Genomic DNA, 7,225 nt, shown 5'->3' on the forward strand with positions numbered 1-7,225 from the left:
CAGTACACAACACAGCATGGTGACCCAGTCGACAAATTACAAAGTACGCCAATTGCCGGTGCGTCCAGTTTCATTTGACTGCACGTACGCTGTTTCCACTGCCCGGTTCAACAAAGGCAATCGGAAAGTACCACGGGTCGAAGTGTAACGAGCTCTCCTGCATAGCAGTTGGTTCCAGTGTGCTTCCACTGATAACGCGAATACGCCCCTCCAATCTTGGTCTCATTCACCGTTGTCTGTTACAAGTGGTTGCATCGTCGAAGGCATTGTGTGGTACCTCAAGACGTTCTACAGTGCATTCCTCGCTGGTAGTGTGCATTCCTGGACTTAGCTCGCAGGGGCAAATTGTTGAATGTGAACTAATAATGCCTTTACGAACGAAGAAACATTTGATATGCTCATGGTGTTGGGTGAGTGCCAACGAAATAGTTCTGCTGCTGCTCGTGTGTATGCTGCAAGGTATCCTGATCGGGAACATCGTTCAAGACATGTTTTCCGCACCCTTGCCGATCGTGTACGCAGAAGGGGCAATGTTCAGCCTTCTAGCAGTCACAAACATGAACGCATTGCTCGGTCTGTTCGAAATGAGAGGTCTGCTGATGTACTTGCAGCCTTCCATCTCAATCCTCACGTGAGTGTCAGGTAAGTTGCTCGTGATTCTGGTGTCGGCGCAAGTACAGTGAGAAGGATTTTAAAGGATCGCAGATTTCATCCGTACCACGTGTCCTTGCATCAAGAGCTACACGGAACTGATTTTCAAAGCAGGCTAGACTTTTGCATGTGGTCTCAAGCTCAAGTGAATGCAAATGTTCGATTCTTTGACGAAATGTTGTGGTCTGACGAGGCTACATTTAAAAGTGATGGTCAGGTAAATCGGCACAACATGCATTACTGGGCCGCCGAAAACCCACGGTGGATGCAAGAGGTTGATCATCAACGTAGATGGTCTGTGAATGTGTGGTGTGGAATCATCGGCGGACGAATAATTGGACATCATTTTTTTTCAATCGAGGCTTACGGGTGTTGTGTACCGCACATTTCTTCAAGAACAATTGCCCAGTCTTCTCGAAGACGTCCCCTTACACATCAGAACACACATGTGGCCACAACAAGATGGCTGCCCAGCACATTTCGAGCTGACAGCGAGGAATCAGGTGAATGCAATGTTTCGTGGTCGCTGGGTAGGTAGAGGTGGGCCTGTGCCCTGGCCTTCTAGGTCAACAGACTTAACATGTTTAGATTATTACCTCTGGGGACGACTTAAAGAAATCGTTTACCAAAATCGCCCTACAACGAGGGACGACATGATCGAGCCCATAGTTGCTGCATGCAGGCAGATTAGTGAGGCAGAAGTTATTGCAGCACAGAATGATTTCAGTGTCCGTGTGCAGAAATGCATTGAGACTGAGGGAAGACATTTCGAACATCTACTGTAAGTTGGTAAATGTGCATCACACTGGGTGCTTTACCTATTCTTCTCGTTTTCGTTGTTCATTGGTTTCTGATTACTCTTTCGTTTTTCTTATCGTCATTTCAGTTAGGCCTATTTCTCTTGTCAAACAATAGTTTGACAATCAATTATGAGAAAATTATCTTTTTGGTTGGCGAAGCAGCCGTTAAACACGCCAACGAATTCCTTATTGTGCGTGACAGTAAACCATTCGTTGCCAGTCCTAAGCCTGGAGAAAGTGTGAAGGGCGGTCAAACTTGCAGCTCAATCAAAGCTTACAGTAGTACGGTGTTTCAAGAGCGGACACATTACCATAATTGATTGTATAGGATCTTATGTACTTTGTCCAGTGTTTGTGTTCTGCTATTTATGTACGTAATTCCTCACTTTGGAACACCAACTTCAGGGGTCGGAATTATTTTGGTCGCCATTTTGAAACCGGTCAGTGGATTACAAAATCATGTTCGCATCCTTTTCACGTTTTCTGTGACCTTTACAACGAGGTATTACTCGACCCCCCTTGCCATTTGAAATTTTCGAGATCTTCCCTAACTTTAGACCCCCCTTTTCTTGGGTCACGCGGTTTCATCCTTTTTTAGTCCCGCAGTCATCATGTGACATATCGTTGGAAAGCTTGTGTCCTGCATTTTCCGAAACTGTTATGGTGCTGCACTTATCTTAATTGCTAAGCTCGGTATACTCGATTTGGCTCACCTTCCTTTTTTTGCAAAACCATTTTCTACACGTAAAACGGTAGGTGGTACTGACAAATGTTTCATATGACAATCGTATTTTTTCCCCGCCTTTCCGAATCTGCATTCCAAACATACCCTTCCATTGACGTGACGTGAGAGTAGAGCTCCACATATTCTTGATCTTGGCTATAGTTTGGATGATGTGATCAGCATCACGCCCGACCGCCTTAACCCCCAGGTTTGCCCCCAGGTACCCATTGATACGGGGCTGGGTGGACCTCACAGCCGCGCAGAAACGGGGAAATGACTGGATAAATTATTGGTCCAGATAACCTGCCCGGTATTTTTAAACCCCCCACACACACATATATACAGTATATACATTTATATATGCATTTATTATACATATGTTTCCGTCGTAACATTCAAAATTTTCTTCAAATTTGACATAGTGTTTCGATATAACTAACACGTCTCAATTGTGTTCGACCTTGACTCTGACTTCAAGTTATTCTTCCTAGGTGAGATATGCACGTGGTCAACTCAAAATATTAGGTCTTATTTCTTAGATCGTGCCTCTAGGCAGGAAAAATATTGTTATACACTTAACATATCCCGTCATTAGTTACTTTTCATGATCATTTGGCACTGTGCTTCCCATGAACTTAGGATGATGTTGCGTTTTGACGTAGTGTACGCATTGCGTAACCTCGTTGTAAGATTTGCCGAATCATCCACAGGATAAAGAGTGCCGAGAACAACTTAATACCATGGCTTTATATCCTTTGTTGAACAGAACGCCGCTACTATTTCATTCACAATGTAATTTTGCTGTATGTGCTCGAAGTTCGTTGACTTGTGAACTTGCTCAACTTGCAAAACCATAAAAAGAAGTTCTTATACTCAGTGTATTGACCTTTTATTGGAGGGATTTTAAAGATAGTAGGAGAACCGAATTGGTATTTTATGCTACCTAGGTCTTGATTTTGCAGTATATACAGGGTGTATATAAACATGTGTCAGAAACTTTAGGGATTTATTCGTCACATCAAAACATAACAAAAAGTTCATATGAACATAGGTCCGCAAATCCTTCGTTAGGGAGTTATGAAAGGAATTCCCTGTAGTGACTCCTGGTTGTGTAATGTACCTCAAATGTGCATTTGTACTCACTTTCTTGTGTACAGTTTGGCATGGCATTTGTTTTTGTTTTTTGTCTGATTGTCGTTTGTTCTGTTTTACATCCGTCACACCACATCGCAACGATGTATTCAGTGTCTGAAATGACAGATATGCACTACATGTACGACCTAGCAGATGAGAATTCGGACAAAGCACGTCAACGTTACGCTGAACGTTACCCTGGGAGGCAGTTACCTTGTGCAAGAACGTTTGTACTACACCAACGCTTGCGAGAGTCAGGCACATTTGAGAAGAGAGTTGCAGATGGTGGGAGACCACGCGATGTACGAACGCCTGAGCTTGAAGAATGGGTGCTTCGGACTGTGGATGAAACTCCATCAACCAGTACAAAAAGAATTGCGAGAAGGGAAGGCGTTAATCACATGACGATCTGGAACATTCTGCATGAACATCTTCTGTACCCGTATCACCTTCAACGGGTGCAAGGATTAAATGAGGCATACTTTCAGTCACGAATAAATTTCTGTCATCGCATGTTAGGGCAGTGTGCTGTGTTTCTGCAGTTCTTAGCATGTACCTTATTCACTGATGAGGCTGGCTTTTCACGTGATGGAATCTTCAATTATCATAACAATCACATCTGGGCTTATGAAAACTCTCATGCATTGCAACAAGACAAACATCAACAGAGGTTCAGCCTCAACGTCTGGGGTGGAATCATTCATGATCATCTCATTGGCCCCTACTTCTTTCCGCCACGTCTGGACAAACATATCTACAGTTTCTCAGACATGAGTTGCTACATTTACTTGATGATGTAACTCTAGACGTCATCCAACGAATGTGATTTATGCACGATGGTGCTCCACCGCATTTTACACAGATCGTTAGCCAGTATCTCGATAACCAGTTTCCGAACAGATGGCTTGGTCGCGGGAGATCCATTGCATGGCCTGCTGGCCTTCCCGACCGCCAGATTTAAAACCAATTTTTTTTCCTTTGGGGACATTTAAAATCCTTGGTGTATTGAACTACTGTCACCAAGGTCGATGTTCTGAGGGAACGTACCCAACATGGATTTGACCAAATACGGAACACACCAGGAGTTTTCCACATCGTACGGCTAAGTATGGAACGCAGGCTCAGGGGATGCATGGAAGCAGGAGGTGGTCACTTCGAGCAATTTTTGTAAATGGCAATGTGTTTGGTAAATGTATCGTTTTTGGGCCATGAATATTAAATCCTTTCATACATGTAAATGTGTTTGGTCAATGTCTCATTTTTGTGCCATGAATATCATTTCCTTTCATATCTCCCTAACGAAGGATTTTCGGACCCATGTTCATATGAACTTTTTGTTATGTTTTGATGTGAAGAATAAATCACTAAAGTTTCTGACACATGTTTATATACACCCTGTATAAGACTACCTTGCACTTTGGTTCTGAATTTGAATAATATGTCATGAAAACTTAAAAATATGTTAGAAAGATGCAGAAATATTGCCAGTAAAGCCAAAAAAATTTCGAATTTCTCATTATACTGGATGTCAGTATCTTATAGGGAACATCGACTAGGGTATGGTGCGTATTAAATAAAGTCAGAATTCCTTTAACCGAAGAATGTAGTGGGAAAATACTTAAAATATCGTGAGGTTCACTGCAATTATCTTAAGTTTCATTTATTATTATGTCAGATTTACACCTTTCTGGAAACTAAAGCACAATTAGCAGCTCGCTACAACTAACTAACTAACTAACTAAAGCCCGCATCACACGGAACTGGATTTCCAGTAGATATGCCCTAGTTGGCGCTGGACTGGCTACCCATTTGCTAGTTTCCACTCACACGATACTTATCAGCGTACTTGTCGATAGACTTTTGTTCCCATACGAGGGAAGTTGTAATGGCGGCCGCGTGAGATGTAAACAATGTATCACTTCACATTTTTAAAAGCCGATAACTATTCAACCGAGAGGAATAACGTTTCGTATAAAACGTTATTAGGTACAAAACAATGGCGCTGCTTAAATACATACTTTACAACGTTTACTGTATACGTATGGAAGAATATTTTAGTTGTTTCAAATGTAAAGACCGTGCACTCAGCATAGATGGTGTAACTAAACGCGCCTTTCATGCTGTATACGTTATACATTGCTGGGGTAACACTCAGAAAGCACAGACAAAGGCGCTCCTTTGCACACTCACAGATTATCTTCACATGGCGAAACTTTGCTCTGATTGGCTGTTCCACAGAATCCAGTCGAGGAAAGCAAGTAGCAATTAGAACATGTCCTATTCCTCCAAACCAGTCAAGCAGTCAGCAAGGCGGCCATGATTGCTACCTAGAAAGTTAGTTCAGCGCCAACTAGGACATTCCTACTAGAAATCCAGTTCCGTGTGATAGGGGCTTAATTCTCTAGCCGCCTCCTTAAACCTTTTAAATATATAAGGATGGATGACTGTGCATAGACTGTTACAGCAGGTTGAGTACATCCATTGGTCTGGTTACCTGAATTAACAGTAGATATTTGTGCCTATAGTCAGATTCCAGGATTGTTCATTCGAAATAATAACATCCAGTTAAGTGTAACGAAGGTTATACAGACATGATCAGATTACATATCTGATAACTAGACCTCGGATATTAGGTTCAATTAAGTGTGCTTTTAAGTTCCTAAACTAGGCTCTAAAATCCTAAAATAGTTTCTAAAAATCTTAAATTAGGCTCGAATAAATCCTGAAGTATGTTCCAAAAACTTAACATGGTTCACAATTCCTGAGAAATAGTGATTAGGTACAGTCACCCCGCAACGAAAATGGGACATCATTCTGAAATACTTGCTTCACTGAATGGCTTAATGTGTGTTGCCTAACTATACGACGATGGCAGAATTTACAATTGAAAAATTGCTATTAAAATCCGCTCATCGCCGTATAGTTAGGCAACACACATTAGGGAAGAGAGTATTTCACGTCTTACATGTTCCAGTTTTTATTGCCAGTGACTGTACAATCGTTAAAAACAAAATTTGAGAAGAACCGTAAGAAATTTCAATAAGTACTATTTTTCTGTCCAAATTTTATTTGGTACACATCATTTTCAAAATTATCCACAAGTTATTGCAATACTATACTTGCGCTGTTAGCAAAAGTTACTTCTTCACATGAAGAATGAATTTCTTATGTATAATTTGCTGCACAAAGATTATTTTCAAGTTATCACTCAAACTCCACCTTTTGTTTGAGAGGAACATCTTACATGTTGAAAAGGTCTTTCAACAGAAACATAGTGGTGAATGCTGAAAAGTCAGTTTCCAACGCGTGAATGCCAGAAAGCACCGAACTGATGCGAAAGTGAGCAAGGCCACACACATCAGAAGTTTGCACTTTGGACTGTGCAGGTAGCAGTGGCGCCAGACATTTTGCCTTGTTTAGGGCTTTGGAAAATAATAATAATAAAATTTAAAGCAACAACATGGACTTGGAGGGCGGGAAATCGACAGAGAGTACGTTTCAAGCAGGTGCGTCATTGAAATTTTCCTCACCAAACAGAGCACATACCGCTGTGCGATATAAAAATCCTGTAAAAAGTTTTAAAAATATATAAACACATAATAAAAGGTTTGATTTAGTGCATAAACCTACAATAGGTTCTAACAATCCAAAATAAAATTCAATAGTTGTTGCGTTTTTAATTAAACGCTGACATTCCTTGTTATTTCTTATTTAGCTGCAAAGGGAAAAAATAGGTTAAAATCCTAAAATCTGAAGTCTACTGATAACGTATACGAATCTTGAACTATAAAAATCATTATCAGAATTATTGACTGATGTCACATGTAATTAGTACACTAACTCACGAAGTGCAGAGGAAAGTTATGGTTCTTTCCTACAACAGTATTAATGCGGACTGATAATTTTAACCCATTTC

The 7,225-nt window shown here is 41.0% G+C and overlaps 1 pseudogene; it reads left to right on the forward strand.

Moving 5' to 3' along the window:
* The first annotated feature begins 826 nt into the window (after nucleotides 1-826).
* On the forward strand, nucleotides 827-1,436 carry LOC146002225 (uncharacterized; annotated as a pseudogene).
* Nucleotides 1,437-7,225: the final 5,789 nt, after the last annotated feature.

This window comes from Lepisma saccharinum, chromosome 18 (genome assembly GCF_977018435.1).
Source record: "Lepisma saccharinum chromosome 18, izLepSacc3.1, whole genome shotgun sequence".
In the NCBI taxonomy this organism is placed as follows: Eukaryota; Metazoa; Arthropoda; class Insecta; order Zygentoma; family Lepismatidae; genus Lepisma; species Lepisma saccharinum.